Below are 12,477 nucleotides of genomic sequence, written 5' to 3'. Positions count from 1 at the left end.
TTCAACCTTATTTCAACCCGATTCATTCCTCGTACATGAATTTATGGTTGATGATAGTTGGAATAATTTTTTTGTTGCACCACTTTTACGATACGGGTTCGAGATTAAATTTATTGGTTGATTTGATTGTATTAGACACATGTTGCTTACTATGTTTGATATGCACGGAATTTGGAAATGCATGGTTATATCCTAATAACCCATTTAATTTATTGTTTGCAAAGGTTGTAATTTTATAAATATGGCCTACATGTTGTGCCTTTCTATATTTCTCTTGTACTTCTCTTATCATCTTACTCCCTCGTATGTGAAATGAATTTCTATAATTGTAAATTGTACGAGTTGATAGGAACTAGAGGAAAAGAAGGCTGGGCTACCTGTAGTGGAAAAGAAGCTTGAGAAGCGGCATAAACCCTTAGGATTCCCTACGGTTTTCCCATTGGCTTGGGAGGAACCACCTTAGTTTTATGGGCTATAACCATTGCATTTATTTATTGCTTTATATATTTCTTGTATATGACACAGTTGATGATATGTTAGCATGCATGTTATAGGATATTGGTAAGATCAATATAAGTATTAAATGGACAAATGTTGACCATTAATGGTTAGATTAATTTAGTTTAAAAACCCATCAATAAAATATTAAGTTAAGATTGCCTTCCAATATTTACCCTCATTAAATCCTCGATCAATATAATGTGGGTTTTGCTAAAGCGAAGTATATGTATCTATCTTGGTCAAACGCGAAGAATAAGAAAGTGATATTCGACGATTATGATATTGGTTAATAACTTAACTAGGTTACTCTAATAGGATTAGATATCTAGAGGCAAGATATTTGGATAAATAATGAGATGATTAGAACAAAATAGAGGAGTTACATGTGATGTAATTAGTAAGTGTTGCTTACTTAAATAACCATAATCTTGAGTGTAAAGCCAAAGCTGACTTAAGAAGGTGGTGAAATATGGATCCTTACCCACTAGAAAACTTTAAATAAAGTCTTTCAAAAAATAAAATATGAAGGTTATCAATTTTGAATAAAATAGTGGGAGCTTCATTTAATAAAGTCCTTTTAATGATTATAATAAACTTGGTAAATGTACTTATGATCATATCTTATTATTTTAGATTAATTATGGTAAAAAGAAAAATATTTATCATTACGATTGGTCTTTGAGATTGACAAGTTGAATGGCTTGAACTTCCTTAATTGGTTTTGTAACTTGAGGATTGTTCCCAAATAAGAACAAAAATTATATGTCATTGAGGAAACCCATTCCTGATGAACCAGTAGCTAATGCCTCTAGAGCTGAAAAGGATGGTTATAAGAAGCATCTTGATGACATGTTAGACATAGGATGTCTAATGCTTGCCACCGTGACTTTTGAGCTTCAAAGGCAACATGAGGATATGGTTGCCTATTATATGATCCAATACCTCAAGGAATTATATGAGGGGCAAGCACTTCAAGAGAGGTACGAGACCTCTAAAGATTTGTTTTGATACAAAATGGTGGAGGAAACTCCTCTAGGAACTCACATTTTCAAGATGATAGGCTATATAGGAAGCCTTGAAAAACTAGGATTCCCTCAAGGTGTAGAGTTGGCCACCGATGTCATCCTGCAATCATTTTCAGATAGTTTTAGCCAATTTTTCCTTAATTTCAACATGAATGAGATTAATAAGAATTTGCCATAGTTGCTCAGCATGTTACAAACTACTGAGAGTAACATGAAAAAGGCTAGGCCTAAGCCCATTTTGATGGTCCGCAAGGACAAGGGCAAAGGAAAGGGTAAGGCTAAAGAGAAAATGGCAAGGCCAAACCCAAAAAAGGAAAAGTTACATTGAAACCTAAAGGAGAAATTGCTAGTGAAGGAAAATGTTTCCATTATTGTAAAACAGGACACTGGAAGAAGAATTGCTCTGCCTATCTTGAAGAGGTCAAGAAGGCAAAGAAAAACGGAGTGTCCACTTCAGGTATTTATGTTATTGATAGTAATTTATCAACATATAGTTATTGGGTATTACATATCGGATGTGGTTTTCATATTTTTACATCTTTATAGGGACTACAAAGGAGTAGGAATCTGGATAAAGGAGATGTAGACATGTGAGTTCGGAATGGAGCAAGAGTTGCTACATTATCTGTAGGAACACATATTTTATTATTGCCTAGTGGACTTGATTTAATTTTGGAGGATTGTTATTTTGTGCCCAGTTTGACTAGAAATATTATTTCAATTTCTTATTTAGACAAAATTGGTTTTGAGATAATTATTAAAAACAATTGTTGTTCTTTTTATCTCACTAATGTTTTCTATGGTTCGACACAATTAGTAAATGACCTCTACATTTTAGTTCAAGATAGACCCATTTATAACATAAATACTAAAAGATAAAAAATAAATGACTCTAATAAAACTTATCTTTGGCATTGCCATTTGGGCCATATAAGTGAGAAGCGCATAACAGAGCTCCATAAAAATGGGATTTTGGATTCTTTTGTTTTTGAACAATTGGATATATGTAAGTATTGCTTGTAAGGTAAAATAAATAAAACTCCTTTAATAGTAAAAGTGAACGAGGTAATGATTTATTGGGCTTAATACATAGTGATGTATGTGGACCAATGAACACACAAGCTAGAGGAGGTTCTCAATATTTAATTACTTTCACTGATGACTTCAGTAGATATGGGTATATTTATCTTATGCGCCATAAATATGAAGCCCCTGAAAAGTTCAAGGAATTTAAAAATGAAGTACCCAACCAACTATTTAAAAGTATTAAGGCACTTCGATCAAATCGATAAGGAGTTTTTGAAGGAATGTGCGATTGTCTCACAACTTACACCTCCTGGTACTCCACAATGGAATCGAGTTTCTAAAAGGATAAATCAAACACTGTTACACATGGTTTCACCAATGATGAGTCATATTGATCTTCTTACTTCCTTTCGAGGACATGCACTAGAAACATATGCTTTCACACTAAATCGTGTTCCATCTAAATCGGTTCAAAAGACACCATATGAGATGTGGACTAGGAAGTGTCCTAGTATGTCTTTCATGAAGATTTGGGCTTGTGAAGTTTATGTTTAATGTCAAACATCTACTAAGCTAAACCTAAATCTCAAAAGTGCTTCCTTGTGGGATATCTTAAGGAAACTAAAAGATATTATTTCTTCAATCCTACCGAGAAAAAATTGTTTGTTGCTCGTACAAGAGTCTTCCTTGAAAGAGAGTTTGTCTCTAAAAAGGGAAGTGGTAGAAGAATAAAACTCAGATAAATTCAAGAACAGCAATAGATCACTAAACCAGAGATTGAACAACAACAGGTTCCACAAGTTGTTGTGGAACAATCGACTATTTTAGAAACACAACTACCACGAAGATCTCTAAGAGAACATCATGTACCTGAGAGATATGGATTTCTCATTACAGCACATGGTGATATTCTACTTATGGATCAAGATGAGCCTAGGACTTATCAAGAAGTGGTAGCGAGCCCAAATTCTAATAAATGGCTTAAGGCTATGAGGTTTGAGATGGATTCCATTTAAAAAAACCAAGTATGGCTCTTGGTTAACCCACTTGAAGGGGTTAAACCCATAAGGTGCAAGTGGGTTTTGAAAAAGAAAATTGACAAAGATGGTACTGTACAAACATACAAAAGGTGATTAGTCACTAAAGGTTTTTGACAAGTTCATGGTGTAGACTATGATGAAACCTTTTCTCCTGTTGCTATGCTAAAATTCATCCGTATCTTACTTGCAAGAGCTGTATTTCATGATTATAAAATCAAATAGACGTCAAAATAACTTTCCTTAATGGGACACTGGAAGGGGATGTGTACATGACACAACCTGAAGGTTTTGACAATCCAAAAGATGCTAGTAAGATATGCAAGCTATAAAGATCCATTTATGGATTAAAGTAAGCTTCTTGAAGTTGGAATCTTCCTTTTAATGATGCAATCAAAGAGTTTGGTTTTATAAAAATTTAAGATGAGTATTGTGTTTACAAGAACATTAGTGGGAACACTAATATATTCTTGATACTGTATGTAGATGACATACTTATCATAGGAAATGACATACCTACCCTACAATCTGTTAAGAATTGGTTAGGAAGTTGTTTTTCTATGAAGGACTTGGACAAGGCTACATACATATTAGGAGTCAAAATCTATAGAGATAGACCAAGACGACTCCTAGGTCTAAGCCAAAGTACATACATAGAGAAAGTACTAAAAATGTTCAGTATGCAAGAATCTAATAGAGGATTCCTACCTATAAGACATGGTATTTCACTCTCGAAGGAAATGTGTCCTTCAAATTCACAAGAGAGAGAACGTATGAGTAAGATTTCATATGCTTCGACTATTGGATCTATTTGTATGTCATGCTATGTACTCGTTCAGATTATCTTATGCTTTAAGCATGACAAGTCATTACCAAGTAGTTCCCGGTAAAGGTCATTAGGTCGTAGTTAAAAATATCCTTAAGTAGTTGAGAAGGACTTAGGATACATTCCATTTATAAGGAGGTGAGGAAGAGCTAAGTGTAAAAGGTTACATTGATGCTAGTTTCCAAACTAACAAGGATGATTCACGATCGCAATCGAGTTTTGTGTTTTGCCTTAATGGTGGCACTGTGAGTTGGAAATGTTCAAAGCAAGATACATAGCTGCTTCTACAACTAAGGTCAAGTATAGTGCAACTAGTGAGGCTGTAAAAGAGGCTGTTCAAATCCAAAAGTTCATATCTGAACTAGGGGTTATGCCAAGCATATCAGATGCTATAGAACTTCGTTGTTACAACAATGGAGCTATTACACAAGCAAAGAAACCCAGATCTCACAAGCAGTCCAAACATATACTTAGGCACTTTCATCTCATTCAAGAAATCATTGGTCGAGAGGATGCAGAAATATGCAGAGTACCAATAGATGACAACATCGTTGGTCTACTGATGAATCCTTTGACACAGCAGAAGCATGATTGTCACATTAAGTCATTCGGTATTAGATATATGATTGATTGGTCTTAGTGCTAGTGGGAGATGTTAGAGTATGCTCAAAGACCAATAATGAGATGATTGTAATCACATACTCATTTTACCTTGTTTATTAATATAAGGTATTGCCATTATTATTTCAGTTTCTTTTTTTGTGTATATAAATAAACTGAATTATAAATAAGTCATAAAAACATATGATTATTCTTAAAAGGTCCTTAGTTAAGTATTATTATGGGCTTGGAAAATAATAATGCATTGAGACTAATGTGTAGTTGATTGATGACAAAGAGTTGTCATTGGCATAGGGATTTCAAAATCAATACATGAATTTGTGTCAGAGAACAACATATTAGACTGACCTGCTATGAGTGTGCTTCTTGGATTATTGTGTAAGAGTCACAATATTACTCACAGTGATAACTATGTATATGATCCTTAGACGTGAGATCATCATTGTCCCAACATCATGAGTTGTATATTTTAATATAGTCAAAATATCTACCGTAACAAGTTTTACTATAAAGGTTGATGTTGGATATATCGTAATCCATGTAGTGAGATATGGTTGATCAAAATAGGATTTATCCCTCCTACATAATGGGAGCAATATCTTAGGCCTCTTGATTGAGTGAGATTAGAAATGCAAGGCCACGCTCAAATAAGTTGATATGAGATATTGATAACTCTTTGAAAGAGTTATATTTCATGCCTTTAGACCTAGCTAATTGTTTGTACTTAGGTACACTTAGTGGCATTTTAGGACATTTTATTAGTATTTTTTGCATTAGGAGCTTGGAATGTGTTTACATGTTATATACTTTTAATTGCATGTGGAAGAGTTGTGCTTGGTGGTTTGGCAGGTGCATGCTGGGGAGAAAGAAATAAATGAGTGAAGGTCTTCTAGGGAAAAAAGGTTAAACATTTTGGCACCTTGTATATCGTGGCAATTCAGGAAGACGATCGAGTCAACATTCAACTCATACCAGTCTCAGGCTAACTGTACTTTTACTAGAAAAATCTACCTAAAAAAAAAGAGAGGATATTGTGGGTTGTTGGAGTTACTCTAGGACGAACTGCATATAAAAAGCCAAGGGAGGAAGCCCTCAGAGTAGAGAGTCGAAGGCATTTATAAAGGATAGTGGCTGAGTAGAGTTGGAAAGAGGAAACCGAAGGTAGTCCTTCTTAGCCACCACAGGACACTGTGCTACTAGATTGTGGATTGACTTGGCAACAACCATCTTCCTAAGTTCTTCCTTTATTTCCTAATCTATGCTCTCGTGAATTAATTTGATCAAAACGATGTTGGATGTTATTTTGAACTTGAATTTTAATCACCAATCCATAAGTTAAATCTCATAGAGTTGGGATTACATGAAGAAAACTTTTATTTTCTTTAATGGTTGAAATATATATTTTATTTAATCTATTGTTTCATTCAATTGCTTTTATTTTCTACATGTATGCGTATATTCCTTAGAAATAGATGAATGTGCAACATGCCTATAAACTGAATCAAATTTTGAAAAGGTTGGATTAGTTGGACCGAAATTGAATGATACAAGTGAGTATTCGACAGAATACTTGCTGTAGACTCTAGACATAGAGCATCATTTGTATAGAATGAAGACAAAATAGTGCAGGGTACCATGATAAGGCCTATAAACACAAGCTGGGTAACTTGAGACCTTGCTCTCGAAAGGAGCAGGTTATTTTATTTTTCTTCTTAGGAGTAGATTTTAGTATGATTATTTTGAGGCATTACTGAAAGGAATGGTAGATTCTTAGTAGTCCCAACCTTCTAAATCATCATCATAGACCTTCAGTCATTGCCACTGTATCTTTGCCATAGAATTCTTAGTTATTTATTTATTCGCTCACATTTTATTCACGTAATTATTCTTATAATTGCCATTGCATTTTTACTCTTGCTTTGCCTTAGCATTTTCTAATATTAGTCAGTGTACATGAAACACACACCCTAATTATTTTAATTTATCACAGCGTACTTCACTTGGTTTTGTCATAACATTAATCATTATAATAACTTGACCATTTCTATACCTAATTCGATCCCTATGGAGACGATCTCACTTATCACTTTATTACTTAATTCGATGTGTATACTTGCACAATTCGCATATCATATTCATATGTGATAAGTTTTTGGCGTCGTTGATAGGGATCGGCAATTTGGTGTAATTTGGTTTGGTTTTTTTACTTAATTCCATTAGTTTTATTTCACTTAGTTATATTTAATTTCTATAGGTTTGTCATCAGTGCAAGAGAAGAGGCATTCCTGCTAACAAAGAATATCCTTTTGACCTAGAGATTGAAAGAACTTTATGAAGAAGGCGAAAATAATTGCGAAAAATAACTAGGAACGGAAATGATCCTGGTCTCAATTATAATCCGAATGGACACGATGCTAATCCCTCTATTCATAAAGTGATACCTGGTATGAATGATAATTTTAATGGTCAGGTTGCTAATCCTCATGTTCGTGGGATGATAGATGATCGAGATAGACCAATCCGAAAGCATTTTATGCCAATTTTTGATTACCTGAATCTAGGGATAGTCAGACCAAAAATACAAGCACAACAGTTTAAGCCGAAACTGGTGATGTTTCAGATGTTAAAAATAGTAGGACAATTTGGTGGACTGCCCACTAAAGATCCAAGATGACATTTATGACTTTTTCTAGATGTTTGTGACTCGTTTAGGCAGCAAGGTATGCCTGAAGACACTCTACGACTTAAAATATTCGCATATTCTTTAAGAGATCGAACGAGAGCATGGCTAAATGCTTTGTTATCGGGAACTGTGGCATCATGGAATGACCTTTTCTAGAGGTTTTTGCTATGGTATAATCTCCCAAATATGAATGCCAAGCTTAGAAATGATATCGCATCTTTTAAAAAATTGGAGGATGAAACACTACATAAAACTTGGGAATGATTTAAAGATTCAATTCAAAAATGTCTGATGCATGGATTCTAACACTAGAATCAGATGGAGATATTCTATAATGGCAGAATGCATATACGAGGATGGTAGTTGATGCTTCAGCCAAGGATACTTTGTTGGATAAATCTTATAATAAAGCATATGAGATTTTGGAAAAGATTTCCAACAATGATTATCAATATCCTTCCATAAGATTTAGGACATACAAGAGAGCTTCTGGTACTATGGAGCTGGATGCAATCACTTTGTTGACAGCCCAAGTATCTTTTTTGGATAATATGATTAAAACAATTAAAAGGCCTACTACAGTCTAGGAATTAAAATCAAACGAACTATCTTGTTTTTATTTTGGTGAAGACCATGTGTTTGATGAATGCCCATCAAATCCAACATCTGTTTGCTACATGGGTAATTTCAACCGGAATAATAACCCCTATTCCAACACATATAATCTAGGGTGGAAGCAAAATTTAGTTGGAATAATCATGGTACGAGGAATTTCACCAATACGGCAACATAGAATGCCATCAATGCACTGTTTGGTTATACTCAACCCATGCCGAGGCAAAATTTCTAGCAAGGTCAGGCATCGATTTCATCATCACCATCTATTGAAACTTTTCTGAAGGAATATATGGCTAAGAATGATGTTGTAATTTAGAGTCAAGCTGCGTCTCTCTGAGCTCTTGAGAATCAGGTAGGGCAAATAGTGAATGCTTTAAATTCAAGACCAAAAGGGGCATTGCCTAGTGATACCGAGAATTCAAGATCACAAGGGGAGGAGTAGTGCAAGGCCATCACTCTGAGAACCGAAACTCATCTTGATGATATTTCTGAAAATGCCATGATAGAAGAGGAAAACTTGAATAACAACTAGGTAAAGATCCCATAGTCATCTGAAAAATATACTAAATCTAAAAATGGCAAGTAGAAAAATGCTATGGCAGACCTAGATCATGTTGCCAACAAGAATGCCATGGTAAAATAATATCAATAATTTGAAGAATGACCACCTTTACCTTTTCCTCAGTGATTTAAGAATTCTAAGCAGTATATTCAGTTTAAAAGATTTTTGGAGGTTTTGAAACAACTTCATATTAACATACCACTGGTTGAAGCTTTGGAGAAAATGCCCAATTATGTGAAATTTATGAAAGATATATTGTTGAAGAAGCATAGATTGGGAGAATTTGATACTATTACTCTCACTGGAGGATGCACAACAATGTTTACGAATAAATTACCTCCAAAGTTGAAGGACCTAGGGAGTTTCACTATTCCATGTTCAATTAGAAATCATTACGTTGGTAAAACATTATATGATCTAAGGGCGAGTATAAATCTACTGCCTATGTCTACTTTTATGAAGCTAGGAATTGGAAAATGAGACCTACTATGGTTACGTTGCAAGTAGCTGACCGATCCTACGCGCATCCAGAAGGTAAAATTTAAGATGTACTGGTAAGGGTAGATAAATTTATCTTTCCTATGGATTTTCTTATTTTAGAATGTGAAGTTGAACAAGATGTGCCAATTATTCTTGGAATGCGATTTAAGAAGGCATTGGGATGGACCTGGCTTATATAAAGGGAATTAGCCTTGCATTCTGCATGCATAAGATTTTGTTAGAGGATTACCCTAGAAATTCCATTGAACAGTAGCAAAGACTGAATCCGATTATGAAAGAAGTCGTCAAGAAAGAGATTATTAAGTGACCTGATGCTAGCATTATTTACCCAATTTTAAATAGCTCATGGGTGAGTCCTATAAATGTGTACCCAAGAAAGGAGGTGTCATAGTGATAAGTAATGATTACAATGAGCTCATACCAACTCGCACTTTCACGAGATGGAGAGTTTGTATGGATTACCGCAATCTGAACAACGCAACGAAGGAGGACCATTTTCCCTTTCCATTTATTGGTCAGATGTTGGATAGGTTAGCTGGGAAAGCTTTCTACTAATTTTTGGATGATTATTCAGGATATAAATAGATTTCCACAACCCTAATGACAAAGAGAAGACAACTTTCACATGTCCATATGGTACTTTTTCCTTTAGACAGATGTCACTCAGGTTATGTAATGCCCCGACAACTTTTCAGCGTTGTATGATGCCATATTATCTGACATGGTGAAAACTTTCTTGAAGTCTTTATGGATGATTTTTCTGTGTTTTGGAATGATTTTGAAGATTGTTTGAAAAATTTGGAATTGGTTTTGTGCCACTGCAAAGAAATGAATCTTGTGTTAAATTAGGAGAAATGCCACTTCATGGTTCGTGAAAGAATTGTCCTGGGGCATAGGATATCAGAGAGAAGAATTGAAGTGGATAGAGAAAAAATTGAATTGATAGAGGAATTCAAGGGTATTATAAGTTTTTTAGGTCATGCAGGCTTTTATAGAAGATTCATTAAGGATTTTTTGAAGATATCTAAACCCTTGTGCACTCTATTGGAGTAAAATAGGCCTTTCAATTTTGATGAACAGTGTTTGGTAGCCTTTGAAGAGTTAAAGAACAAACTCATAACAACACCAATTTTAGTAGCTTCGGATTGAACACAACTTTTTGAACTCATGCGTGACAACAACAATTATGCTGTGGGAGCCATGTTGGGGCAAAGGAAAGACAAAATACTGCGGGCAATATCTTATGCTAATAGAACTTTATTAAAAGCACAGCTTAACTACATCACCACGAAAAATGAGTTATTGGCTGTGGTGTTCGTGTTCGATAAGTTTCATTCATATCTAGTTGGTATAAAGGTTATAGTCTGCACAGATTACTCTACTCTTAAGGATCTAATGACTAAGAAAGATGCTGAGCTGAGGTTGATTAGGTGGATACTATTGCTGCAGGTGTTTGACTTGGAAATTAGATATCGAAAAAGGACTAAGAATCAAGTAGTTGATCACTTGTCGATGATAGAACCTGGAAGTGAAGGTAGTCATGATACACTTATTAAAAAAGAATTCTCAGACGAACAACTGTTAGTTTCCACGACATTATCCTGGTAGACTGGCATATTGAACTATTTAGTAAGTGGTGTCTTGCCGTCCGATTTCAACTATCAGAAAAGACAAAAATTTCTTCATGATGCCAAGCACTATTATTGGGATGAACCTTTCTTGTTTAAACATTGTGTTGATCAAATAATTAAGAAGTGTGTCCATGATGATGAAATACACAACATTCTACAGTATTGTCATTCAGCTCCATACGGAGGACATTTCAGAGGGATGAAAACTACTACCAAAGTACTTTAGTCAGGATTTTATTTGCCAAGTCTGTTCAAGGATGCTCATGAGTTCTATCAGTCTTGCGATCGTTGTCAGAGAATAGGGAATCTATCTAGGAGACACGAAATGCCATTGCAAAGTATACTGAAGATTGAGTTGTTTGATTTATAGGGAATAGAATTTATGGGTCCATTTCCACCATTAGTGGGAAAGGTGTACATACTGTTAGCAGTAGACTATGTCTCTAAGTGGGTCGAGGTTGTTTTCCTTCCTACCAATAATGCAAGGTTAGTAAGAAAGTTTTTACACAAGAACATTTTTACAAGATTTGGTACACCTAGAGCCATTATTAGGTATGAGGGGTCTCATTTTGTTTGTAAGTTGGTAGCCAATTCTTTGCATCGGTATGGGGTGAAACATAAGATTGCCACGACATATCACCCCCAAACAAACGGACAAGCTAAAATTTCGAATAGAGAAATTAACTTTTTTTTCGAAAAAGTGGTGAATCCTACTCGTAAGGATTGGTCTACCAGGTTGGATAAAGTTTTGTGGGCATATCATACTGCTTACAAAAATATGTTGGGAATGTCACCTTTTAAACTTGTCTATGGCAAGCCATGTCACTTTCCTGTTGAACTTGGGCACAAAGCATTTTGGGCTATTAAGAAGCTGAACATGGATTAGGTTGCTCCTGGCTATAAAAGGTTGTTAGAATTGAATGAAATGGAGGAGTTTTGAGCACAAGGATATGAGAATGCTAAGCTGTACAAGGAAATGACCAAGTGTTGGCACGATAAAAAAATCATGTCGCGACAATTTGAACCCAGAAAATAGGTGTTGTTATTTAACTATAGGCTCAAATTGTTTCCAGGTAAATTAAAGTCTCGCTGGTCAATTCCTTTTAAAGTAGCCCATGTATCCTCATGGAGCTGTTAATAACAAGGATTTGAAAACATGAGTCACATTTAAAGTTAATGGGCAACGCTTAAAGTACTACTAGGGTGCCCATGTGGATCGAGACAAGCAGTCCATTTATCTCCGAGATGTTTAAGCTAGCAATTCCTTTTTTCTTTCTTTTCTTTAATTTTTTTACTTTAATTTTATTTTTAGCTATTATTTAATATTTTTTCAATTCTGTTTTTATTTTTGAAAAAATTTCTACGATTTTCAAAGGTAGAATAAAAAATGTGAACTAAGCAGTTGCGATATTCAAAGGAGTTTGTCGTAGCATTTTGATGAACTGG

At 34.8% G+C, this 12,477-nt stretch overlaps 1 non-coding gene across 1 annotated transcript; it reads right to left on the bottom strand.

The window, feature by feature from the left end:
* Window positions 1–7,914: 7,914 nt before the first annotated feature.
* LOC128036415 (small nucleolar RNA R71) lies at window positions 7,915–8,021 on the bottom strand. Its single transcript, XR_008193212.1, has one exon. It is a non-coding gene; the product is annotated as a small nucleolar RNA R71 (small nucleolar RNA).
* Between the last annotated feature and the right edge of the window lie 4,456 nt (window positions 8,022–12,477).

Source organism: Gossypium raimondii, chromosome 13 (assembly GCF_025698545.1).
Source record: "Gossypium raimondii isolate GPD5lz chromosome 13, ASM2569854v1, whole genome shotgun sequence".
In the NCBI taxonomy this organism is placed as follows: domain Eukaryota; kingdom Viridiplantae; phylum Streptophyta; class Magnoliopsida; order Malvales; family Malvaceae; genus Gossypium; species Gossypium raimondii.
The sequence above is the reverse complement of the archived record's forward strand: the minus strand, read 5'-3'. Positions and strand labels throughout refer to the sequence as shown.